This window comes from Salvelinus namaycush, chromosome 19 (assembly GCF_016432855.1).
Source record: "Salvelinus namaycush isolate Seneca chromosome 19, SaNama_1.0, whole genome shotgun sequence".
Lineage (NCBI taxonomy): Eukaryota > Metazoa > Chordata > Actinopteri > Salmoniformes > Salmonidae > Salvelinus > Salvelinus namaycush.
Window position 1 is genome coordinate 23359283 of NC_052325.1, and position 12877 is coordinate 23372159.

Below are 12877 nucleotides of genomic sequence, written 5' to 3' on the forward strand. Positions count from 1 at the left end.
TGTGTGTGTGTGTGTGTGTGTGTCTGTGTCTGTGTGTCTGTGTGTGTCTGTGTGTGTGTCTGTGTGTCTGTGTGTGTGTGTGTGTGTGTGTGTGTGTGTGTGTGTGTGTGTGTGTGTGTGTGTGTGCGCGCACGTGTGTGTGTGTTTGCATGTTCGTGGGAGGAAAACCTTTTCTTCAGGCAGAGATTTCTTCCTTTGATGTCTCCCAACCTCTCTTTTTTTCAGCAATTATTTTCTGCATTTTCTCGACTAACTTTGGTATCTTCCTCTAAACAAATAAATATATGTGTACGTAGGAGACAAATGGCAGCACGGCTGATACTGTAGCTAGTTCCCTCCGCATCCCAGACAGTATTATAAGAAAATAACAAACTGACAATCACGTATTCTTTATGTTCATTGTAATGCCTTTGGTGTGTGACATTAGTCCAGACCAGGGGTGGACAACTCAAGGCCTCAAGGGCATGATTGGTGTCACACTTTAAAAAAAAACTGGAATTGCATTCTTAACTGAAGATCATGATTAGGTGATTATTGGAGTCAGGTGTGTTAGCTGGGGCTGGGGCAAAACTGTGGCACCAATCAGGCCCCGAGGACTGGAGTTGCCCATCCCTTGGTCTAGACAAACAGGCTGCTGGAAAACATAGGTGTTACAGTTTATCCTAGAAGGGACAAGAAGATTACACAAGGCATAAAAGGGATTCCAAGGTGACACATACCATAGAATCATTCTTATGACAATTGTAAGATTTTGTTTTCCATTATCCAGGTGTTAGCTATCCTCCAGATGGGACTTTTGGTCTGACGGAAAGTTTAGCTGTGTGTGTCTGGTTGACTGTGTGTGTCTGGTATTGCTCCCTATAGGGCATCGCTTATGACCAGAGACCTTGTCAAAATTCTATGGCACACTGTGCTGGAACATCATGTTCAGACCTGTGTGTTTACTTATCGCTTCCTGAAACACTGACTATCCTGCCGATCCTCGACTTCGGCGATGTCATTTACAAAATAGCCGCCAACACTCTACTCAGCAAATTGGATATCACAGTGCCATCCGTTTTGTCACCAAAGCCCCATATTCTACCAACCATTGCGACCTGTATGCTCTCGTTGGCTGGTCCTCACTACATATTTGTCGCCAAACCCACTGGCTCTAGGTTATCTATAAGTCTTTGCTAGGTAAAGCTCTGCCTTATCTCAGCTCACTGGTCACCAAAGCAACACCCACCCGTATCACGTGCTCCAGCAGGTATATTTCACTGGTCATCCCCAAAGCCAACACTTACTTTGGCCACCTTTCCTTCCAGTTCTCTGCTGCCAATGACTGGAACGAATTGAAAACATCACTGAAGTTGCAAACTTATATCTCTTTCACTAACTTTAAGCATCGGCTGTCAGAGCAGCTTACCAGTCGCTGCAGCTGTACACAGCCCATCTTTAAATAGCCCATCCAACCAACTTCCTACCTCATCTCCATATTTGATTTAGTTTTTCTGCTCTTTTGCACACCAGTATTTCTACATGCACATCCTCATCTGCACATCTATCACTCCAGTGTTAATTGCTAAATTGTAATTACTTCGCCACTATGGCCTATTTATTGCCTTACCTCCTTGTTTTTGTCGCACTGCTTTGCTTTATCTTGGCCAGATCGCAGTTGTAAATGAGAACTTTATCTCAACTGGCCATCCTGGTTAAATAAAGGTGAAAAAAAAAGTAAAACACAATATGAATTACAAATAGCTAATGTTCTGTGGGTCTAAGCTTCCTCTTCAATGATAGACCCAGGGGCTTAGACAGGGATGGGAGGCAGTTGAGGTGAACGTTGAGCAGGTGCCTGAAGTGCAGGATATCCATACCTCAGCTAGAGATTAACAGCTTGCAGTTTATCAAAACTGACTTCTTATCACATGTTGTAAGGACTCTACGGCAATTCAGTAATTCAGGCTAAGCTGCACTTTGCAAATCAAACACACTGTGGCTCTCAAGTCACACCCTCAGGGCTGATGTCACACTCAGTCAACCTTCTGTAGTGTCGAATGCATGTCAAAATGGGTATCAAATGAATTGTCATTCCTTGTAGAGATCCTCTCCTTGTTGACTGTTGGCGTGTGGTTGAGTCAACCACTAATATATTGAATTGTTTTAAGATGGTCATACTACTTGATTTAACATTTCAGGACCCCTTTAGGTATCAAAAAATATTTACAAATTATTTGATAAATATTGAATTTGGCCTTTACTACTATAGCTCATACAAACGCATTGAATAACACAATGATAAATGGCAAAAAAAGACAGTCCAAAAATAAATCATAAGGAATAAGTTTTTGAAGTGTCTGTCTTATACAAGTATCTTTTGTACACATATTTAACCCCCTAGTTTTGCTGGAACAAAACTAGCTCCGTACTTCCATTTGTTTGTATTTGTTACCGTCAGACGAGTCTCATGGGAGAACACCATTGTGTTCGTGAGAGTCTCCCCTTTTCATGGTGGTGTCATATTAGTTTGTAGCTCAAACCACAGGAGGCTGCTGAGGGGAGAATGGCTCATAACCGTGTGTTTGATGTATTTGATACCATTCCACTAATTGCGCTCCAGTCATTACCACAAGCCCGTCCCATTTAAGGTGCCACCAACCGCATGTGGCTCAAATGGTTCGGACGCTACAGACAGAAGTTGACACATCAGCATTACTGACTTCAGATGAGTCCCATGACACTTGTAGGGGTCGTAGAGTAAAACAGCGAGCCAGTTTTGTAGGCCAAACTTGGAACCTACAGACGTTTTCGTGAGAAGACCAATTTTCGGGATGTCTCACGGTCTGACAAACACAGCTGTAGCTCGGCCACATTCCACCGCCGATGCGGAGGGCCGACATTGATTGGATTGAGACGCAGCCCATGCAAAAACATAAACTGACGGATTTTGATGGGGACTTTTTTATTATGTTTCTTAGATTGACTCACGGGTGCATCAATAGACTCTTAAGGATTAATGAGGACGAGCCAACCTTTTGATACAGGATGCAGTAATGAGTATTAAAACTGTCACCTGTGATAAAACGAAGGGCCCTATGGTAGACGGCATCCAAACGTTTAAGTGTAGTGGCTGCTACATTCAGGTACAGTTGAAGTTGGAAGTTTACATACACTTAGGTTGGAGTCATTAAAACTCGTTTTCAACCACTCCACAAATTTCTTGTTAACAAACTATAGTTTTGGCAAGTCGGTTAGGACATCTACTTTGTGGATGACACAAGTAATTTTTCCAACAATTGTTTACAGACAGATTATTTCACTTCTAATTCACTGTATCACAATTCCAGTGGGTCCGAAGTTTACATAGACTTAGAAGTTGACTGTGCCTTTAAATGTCATGGCTTTAGAAGCTTCTGATAGGCTAATTGAAATAATTTGAGTCAATTGGAGGTGTACCTGTGGATGTATTTCAAGGCCTACCTTCAAACTCAGTGCCTCTTTGCTTGACATCATGGGAAAATCTAAAGAAATCAGCCAAGCCCTCAGAAAAATAATTGTAGACCTCCACAAGTCTGTTTCATCCTTGGGAGCAATTTCCAAATGCCTGAAGGTACCACGTTCATCTGTACAAACAATAGTACGCAAGTATCAACACCATGTGACCACGCAGCAGTCATACCGCTCAGGAAGGAGATGCGTTCTGTCTCCTAGAGATGAACGTACTTTGGTGCGGAAAGTACAAATCAATCCGAGAACAACAGCAAAGGACCTTGTGAAGATGCCGGAGGAAACAGATACAAAAGTATCTATATCCACAGTGAAACAAGTCCTATATCGACATAACCTGAAAGGCCGCTCAGCAAGGAAGAAGCAACTCCTCCAAAACCGCAATAAAAAAGCCAGACTACGATTTGCAACTGCACATGGGGACAAAGATCGTACTTTTTGGAGAAATGTCCTCTTGTCTGATGAAACAAAAATAGAACTGTTTGGCCATAATGGCCATCGTTATGTTTGGAGGAAAAAGGGGGAGGCTTGCAAGCCGAAGAACACCATCCCAACCGTGAAACACGGGGGTGGCAGCGTCATGTTGAGGGGGTGCTTTGCTGCAGGAGGGACTGGTGCACTTCACAAAATAGATGGCATCGTGAGGACTGAAAATTATGTGGATATATTGAAGCAACATCTCAAGACATCAGTCGGGAAGTTAAAGCTTGGTCACAGATGGTTCTTCCAAATGGACAATGACCCCAAGCATACTTCCAAAGTTGTGGCAAAATGGCTTAAGGACATCAAAGTCAAGGTATTGGAGTGGCTATCACAAAGCCCTGACCTCAATCATATAGAACATTTGTGGGCAGAACTGAAAAAGCATGTGCAGGCAAGGAGGCCTACAAACCCGATTCAGTTACACCAGCTCTGTCAGGAGGAATGAGTCAAAATTCACCCAACGTATTGGGGGAAGCTTGTGGAAAGCTACCCGAAACGTTTGACCCAAGTTAAACAATTAAAAGGCAATGCTACCAAATACTAATTGAGTGTATGTAAACTTCTGACCCACTGGGAATGTGATGAAATAAATAAATGCTGAAATAAATAATTCTCTCTGCTATTATTCTGACATTTCACATTCTTAAAATAAAGTGGTGATCCTAACTGACCTAAGACAGGGAATTTTTACTAGGATTATGTCATGCCCTGACTTTAGATATCTCTGTTTTTCTATATATTTTGGTTAGGTCAGGGTCTGACTAGGGTGGGTACGCTAGTTTTGTATGTCTAGGGTTTTTGTATGTCTAGGGTTATTGTATGTCTAGGGGTTTTGTATGTCTATGTTGGCCTGATATGGTTCCCAATCAGAGACAGCTGTTTATCGTTGTCTCTGATTGGGGATCATATTTAGGTAGCCATTTTCCTCGTTTGTGTTGTGGGATCTGGTCTACATTGAGTTGCCTGAGTTCACACATGTAGCGGCATGTTTCCTTTGGTTGTTTTGTTCGGTGAGTTTCAGTTGATTAAAATTATGTGGAACTCTACTCACGCTGCGCCTTGGTCTCATCATTACGACGATCGTCAGATTAAATTAGATTAAATGTCAGGAATTGTGAAAAACTGAGTTTATATGTATTTGGCTAAGGTGTATGTAAACTTCCGACTTCAACTGTAAATGGTGTTACCATAGTCTTGAACTGGCAGGAAAGTTGACTGTACAATCTGCTTCCCGTTATTTAGAGAGAGGCAAGATCTATTTAAAAAAAAACATATTTGCTTTTTAACTAGTTCATCAGTATGTTTTTAAAACGTTAAATCCTTGTCAATCCAAATGCCCAGAAATGTATAGGTGGGAACCTGATCGATGGGACAACAATTCAATGAATAAATATGTAGTCCATAGGAAACATTTTTGCAAGATTTAGAGAACAACATGTATTTAGTCTTGGCCACATTAAGTACAAGTTTTAAATCAACCGTGGCTTTCTGTAAGGCAACAAAATCAGATTTCAGCTCTAACACCTGGTATAGTTGGGTTAATGGCATACGTAAAAGTATCGTCTGCATGCAGATGAAAATTACAAGTTTTAACAGATAGACCAATATTATTTATGTAAATAGTAAAGAAAACAGGTCCCAGTACCGACCCCTGCAGTACACCTTTTGTAATATCCAGGAAACTAGTCTTAACACCATCAGAAATCCCACATTGTGTCCTGTCTGACAGATCCTTCTCAAACCACTTGCAAGAAGTCTGATCCAGGCCTATTTCAGTCAACCTTTGAATGAGAATGTCATGGTCAACAGTATCGAAGGTCTTGGAAAGGTCTCTAAATAAGGCAGCACAATGCTTTTTAGGATCTAAGCAATTTAACACACCATTATAAACAAGTGTAGTAGCAGAAAAGGTGCCAGCTCTAAAACAGGACTGGTTCACATTAAGAATAGAGTGAGAAGTTAAAAAAAGTTGTCCAGGAATTGTAAAACTTTGGAAAGGCAAGATCATTTGAAAATTGGACGGTAGTTATCTAAGTCAGAAGGATCTCCTCCTTTATGTAGGGGGAGGACGTGCCAGTTTCCAGATCTTAGGGATAACGCCAGAAACAATTGTCGAGTTAACATCACATGTAAGGACCGGCGCTGGAGGTGAGAAGCAGGTATGGGGAGTCAACATTTAATATAGCACAGACATTGAACAGGACAGGACCAGCGTCAGCACCGGGTAACATAACGACATAAAAAAATGTATTCTAAAGCTGGCAACAGAGCTTGGGAACAGACAGATATAGGGGAGGTAATGACACAGGTGATTGAGTCCAGGTGAGTCCAATAACTGCTGATGCCCGTGTCGGGGGAAGGCAGGTGTGCGTAATGATGGTGGCAGGAGTGCGTAATGCTGGGGAACCTGGCGCCTTCGAGCGCCAGGGAGAGGGCGCAGGAGCAGGCGTATCAATATAGGTCAATGGTTCAGCAATAAGTGGGGCAGAGAGCTGCATTAAAAAGGGATCAGCACTTATGGATTGTTTTAACATCAATCTTTTGCAAAGCACTTAGTACATCATAGACATTTCAAATGTTTGAAATGAAAATTAAGTATGTGAGTCTGTTAGTGCATCATTCTCTACAATCTGTTTTGAGGTGATTAAAGGACTCCCCCTAGTGGAGTTAGATGCATTTTCAGAGACTATCCTTTCAAACATGTGGCCAGCTGGAGGTTATTAAATGGTTATTAAAAGCACCACATATTTCGATTTTGTCTAGTACTGGACCAGAGACTGTCAACACCTGATGGGGCAAGGAGGGGGGTGGAGTAAAAAAAAAATATTTGACCACTTTCCATGTCCTTGGGAAAATCAACTCCTGGAGGACAGTGATCATTAATTGTTCAAAGTAAAAACAACACGTTTCGGTATTTAATCTACATCAAGATTTTTCCCGTTTCACTTCATTCAGTTTACTCCTCAATTCGTGCATCTTGGCTGGAGAGTGAAGTAGTGACAGTGATCACTTCCCATTGGGAAAATCATGATAAAAATTTTTCATTCAAGACCTCTGACTCAAAGATTTTAACCAGTTCCCAGGGTATTTCTGGTCTACTGATAAAAAAAAGCATGACAGGTAAATGAACACCTACCAAACGTTTGCCATAAAATTACACACTGTATGTCACAACAGGTGTAAATGTATGGGCCATTACAGTGTTATGACCACATTATGACAGGTTATGACAAGTTATGTCACTTGTTATGACATGTGTTATGACACTGGGTGTCAAGTAAAGTGTTACCAAAATTAACATATGAACTCCTGCTGTATCTATGAGTTTATACAGGCTGTGAAATCAGGCTTTGAAAACACCAAAACAAACATAAAAGTTCCCTTTAGATAGCTAATAAGCTGGAGCACAGATTTGGTGCATAATTACAGTTTTAAGCAAAGTTGTACTAGTAAAAGCCAAGCAGCCCCAACGTGATAAATAGGAACATAGTCTATGTGCGAGAAGTACTTATTACAGAACTGTGACAGAGCAGTTTGCCCAGGCGACTGTAGGCGGGACTGATCAAAGCTTAACACTGCAATTATCTGGTGGGTTCTGTTGGGTTTGGGTTGTGGAGGATATAGAGGCTGTGGAGGCTGGGACAGCACAGTACACCATGTCACCTGCTGGGTGGGGAGATGAAAGTAGTAACATCAGAGGGTTGCACCATGGTTAACACCGTCTCATCCAACCATTCGATCGCGCGTGCATTCAGTGTGGTTGTGTGTGAGAGTGCATCAGCGTGTAAAATCTGTTTCTGCCTGCTTGAGCCAAAAGAACCAAGAAGAACATGTCCGTTTTAGAAACAGCACAGATGGCATCTGCCTGGGGTCCTTTTCTCCACAGGATATTAGTGTTTAGCTCAGGAGGGATCAGGGCTTCTGTAGCATATGTTTCCAATGGGCCTACAATACAGAATAGAGACTAGAGTATTCCACAAATCAACATGTTTGATTTGCATGGCACAGAAACACTGCTATGTGTTTAAACAAAAAAATCGGGCGTGAAATCGAGGTAATACAAAATGGTAATGTGCTCACAGACTTGTCACTTGTGTCTGGACTATTTTTCATCATTGAATGTAAGGAGCTTATCTTTCAATTTTGTATACTTTGTCACATATTTCAGTTTCTCAGCTCCATGTGCTAGAGCTCGTTTTAGGGATGTAAATGCTACGTTGTGCTACATTTTAGCATATCATTGACAGCCATTTTGAGTCTTTGGTTATAGCTGTTTGATTTATTGCATCTTTGAGGACTAAAAGCTCATTAGCAGCTTTAATGCTAGAAAGACTTCCAAACCCCAAGGACATCTAGAAAATGTGAAAACTGTTGCTAACCGGATAGCTTTAAAAGAATATTCAAGTATGTTGTTGTCTAAACCCAAGGTTATTTAGAATCCCAAAAACCACAAATACAGGCAGGAGGTTTTCAATTCTCTTTACAAAATATTAAACGACAGAACAAAACACAAGGACAGGCCCTGGAACACACTCACACCACATTCATGACAGAATTCATCTTTGGCTGGATGCCATCATGGTCCGAGAGCTGTCGTTGTCATGGTCTCGTTCATGGCTCACCGGCTGGGTTCCAGTCAAGAGAGAGAGGAGAAGCTGGATCAATAACATAATCACTCGAAAATGTAGCAGTACTTCAATCACACAAGATTTCCCAAATAGAGTATCAATAAACTGTCTGTACATATGCCAGTGCATGTCTCTCTCTCTCTGCTTTCTACCTGCATCCACTACACTAGACTGCTGCTAAGCCTAGCATCACTGGGGCCAGAACACCAGGGGACCCACTGGTCAGCCAAATGCTCAATATAAATTATTATGACAACAGAGAAATAGCGCAAAAGCCATTAAAAATAACTGGTCCATGGGCCTCCGGCTGTGTCATATTTCAAAAAGATATATAATTCATGTTATTATTATTTTTTTTAAATTTCAACCATCCCACCCAAATAAAAGACGGCCCGGACCTTCTGTCATTTGACAGAACTGCCAGATGGCCAATCCACCCATGAAAAGGGATGACGGCAGGGAGGATGGCTGTTTATTTCGATAATTGGATTCTCATTTTGTAAGTGCCAAGGAGCTTGCATTTGAATGAAGAGTCAACAAGGCACCATGCAATTGTGCCAGTCTAATTGTTGCTAGGCGAAAGAGAACCCTTGCCAGCCAGAGAACACAATGACAGAGGTAACCTAGGGATGTATCCCAAATGGCACCCTATTTCCTATGGGCCCTGGTCAAAAGTAGTGCACTATGTAGGCAATAGGGTGCCATTTGGGATGCAATCAGGGACAATGCTAGTCAGTCACAGAGGAGTCTCTCTCTGAGATCGATAACATTTGTCTCAAAACTTGAGACATATTTTATTGTCCTCAGCACAAGGTGCACCTGTGTAATGATCATCGAATTAATGTGCCACACCTGTCAGATGGATGGATTATCTTGGCAAAGAAGAAATGCTCACTAACAGGGATGTAAGCAAATTTGTGCACAAAAGTTTAGAGAAATAAGTTTTTTGTGCATGTGGAACATTTCTGGGATCTTTTATTTCAGCTCATGAAACATGGTACCAACACTTTACATGTTGCGTTCATATTTTTGTTCAGTGTAAATTGAGGGTTTAAAATTTCTCATACAAAACACAAAAATACGAATTACAAAAAAACAATACATTAATGCTTGATCCATTTAGTATTTTCTTAGGGCTTGTTCACTTTACACAGCGATCTTGGATGGCCTTGAGCTCAATGAAGAGGAGAGAAGTACAAAAATCTTTGGATGATTAAAGTGACTTTGTAGAGGACACGTGTGGAGTTACGGAGTACAGAAGCATTTCTAACACACATAGCAAATTAAACCTGTAACCTTCAGAAACACAAATGAACCTATAACGAACTATCGGTGGTTGATGAAAACAGCAGTACACCGATGGTACCCTATTCCGTTTATAGTCCACTTCTTTTGACCAGGACTTCTTGAATAGGGTGTCATTTCGAAAGCAATCTATATATTAGATGCTATTGAATTTTATTACACTGCTAAATACTGTAAATTATTCTATTTAAGAACTCACAGCATATAATTTCTCTTTGAATGGAGGTATAAACGTATACAATAACACTTTCAATGCCCTTTGCTACAAAATTGCCAATGGCATCTCAAAGCATTAATTGTAGCATACGATGGAAAAGGAACAGGCGTGCAACGTTATGCTATGTCATTTTCAAATCTAATTTCACGTTGTGGGTATTACAGAATTTCTATGCTTTCCATGTATGCCCATTAGTTTCAATTATGCAAATTTCTATCAAATTCTACATCAATAATATTTAGTAACATGCAAGAGAATGTCTGTTTAGATGGAAGGTTTCATTTGCAATTATCAGCACGTGTTCACTGTGAGCAGATCAGCAATGTGTGGATAAATTGTTGACAACAGAGCACTATTTTCATGTCATCCAACAAATGTAAACGCTTGGAGTCTGTTAAACGGCGTTGGCACTTGGATTGGAAATGGTGCTATGGTCAGATGACATGAAAATAGAAGTCTTTGGCCACGCACACCAGTGGTGGGTTTGGCGCTGAAAGAATGATGTACAGTATGCACAGTAAATAACCCATACAGTGCATTCGGAAAGTTGTCAGACCCCTTCCCTTTTTCCACATTTTGTTACATTACAGCCTTATTCTAAAATTGACTTTAAAAAAGTTATCATCAATCTACACACAATACCACATAATGACAAAGAGAAAACAGGTTTTTATAAATGTTAGCAAATGTATTACAAAAATAAAAACAGAAATACCTTATTTACATGAGTATTAAAACCCTTTACATGAGACTCAAAATTGAGGGCAGGTGCATCCTGTTTCCATTGATCATCCTTGAGATGTTTCTACAACTTGATTGTAGCCCACCTGTGGTAAATTCAATTGATCGGACATGATTTGGAAAGGCACACACCTGTCTATATAAGGTCCCACAGTTGACAGTGCATGTCAGAGTAAAAAACAAGCCATGAGATTGAAGGTATTGTCCGTAGAGCTCAGAGACAGGATTGTGTCGAGGCACAGATCTTGTACCAAAACATTTCTGCAGCATTGAAGATCCCCAACAACACAATGGCCTCCATCATTCTTAAATGGAAGAAGTTTGGAAGCACTAAGACTCTTCCTAGAGCTGGCCGCCTGGCCAAACTGAGCAATTAGGGGAGAATGGCCTTGGTCAGGGAGGTGACCAAGAATCAAATCAAATCAAATCCAATTTATTTATATAGCCCTTCTTACATCAGCTGATATATCAAAGTGCTGTACAGAAACCCAGCCTAAAACCCCAAACAGCAAGCAATGCAGGTGTAGAAGCACGGTGGCTAGGAAAAACTCCCTAGAAAGGCCAAAACCTAGGAAGAAACCTAGAGAGGAACCAGGCTATGAGGGGTGGCCAGTCCTCTTCTGGCTGTGCCGGGTGGAGATTATAACAGAACATGGCCAAGATGTTCAAATGTTCATAAATGACCAGCATAGTCAAATAATAATAATCACAGTAGTTGTCGAGGGTGCAACAAGCCAGCACCTCAGGAGTAAATGTCAGTTGGCTTATCATAGCCGATCATTGAGAGTATCTCTACCGCTCCTGTTGTCTCTAGAGAGTTGAAAACAGCAGGTCTGGGACAGGTAGCACAGGTAGCACAGGTAGAACAGGTCAGGGTTCCATAGCCGCAGGCAGAACAGTTGAAACTGGAGCAGCAGCACGGCCAGGTGGACTGGGGACAGCAAGGAGTCATCATGCCAGGTAGTCCTGAGGCTCCTCCGAGAAAGAGAAAGAAAGAAAAAGAGAAACAGGACACTGGATAAGAGTCCTTCACACAGGACACTGGATACGACAGGAGAAATACTCCAGATATAACAGACTGACCCTAGCCCCCCGACACATAAACTACTGCAGCATAAATACTGGAGGCTGAGACAGGAGGGGTCAAGAGGCACTGTGGCCCCATCCGATGATACCTCCGGAAAGGGCCAAACAGGCAGGATATAACCCCACCCACTTTGCCAAAGCACAGCCCCCACACCACTAGAGGGATATCTCCAACCACCAACCTACCATCCTGAGACAAGGCAGAGTATAGCCCACAAAGATCTCCGCCACGGCACAACCCAAGGGGGGGAGCCAACCCAGACAGGAAGACCACGAGAACCCGATGGTCACCCTGATAGAGCTCCAGAGTTCCTCTGTGGAGATAGGAGAACCTTCCAGAAGGACAACCATCTCTGCAGCACTCTACCAATCAGGCCTTTATGGTAAAGTTGCCAGACGGAAGCCACTCCTCAGTAAAAGGCACATGACAGGCCGCTTGGAGTTTGCCAAAGGCACTTAAAGGACTCTCAGACCATGAGAGACAAGATTCTCTGGTCAGATGAAACCAAGATTGAACTCTTTGGCCTGAATGCCAAGTGTCATGTCTGGAGGAAACCTGGCACCATCCCTACGGTGAAGCATGGTGGTGGAAGCATCATGCTGTGGGGATGTTTTTTAGCGGCAGGGAATGGGATACTAGTCAGGATCAAGGGAAAGATGAACGGAGCAAAGTACAGAGAGATCCTTGATGAAAACCTGCTCCAGAGCGTTCAATGCCTCAGACTGGGCCGAAGGTTCACCTTCTAACAGGACAACGAGCACACAGCCAAGACAACGCAGGAGTGGCTTTGAGACAAGTCTCTGAATGTCCTTGAGTGGCCCAGCCAGAGCCCGGACTTGAACCCGATCTAATATCTCTGGAGAGAACTGAAAATAGCTGTGCGGCAATGCTCTCCATCAAACCTGACAGAGCTTGAGATGATCTGCA

At 42.1% G+C, this 12877-nt stretch overlaps 1 protein-coding gene across 1 annotated transcript in view; it reads left to right on the forward strand.

Annotated features, from left to right (window-relative positions):
• Positions 1–12877, forward strand: part of LOC120063945 (parathyroid hormone 2 receptor-like) — a 124804-nt gene that overhangs the window by 567 nt on the left and 111360 nt on the right. The gene's annotated exons all lie outside the window — the stretch shown is intronic.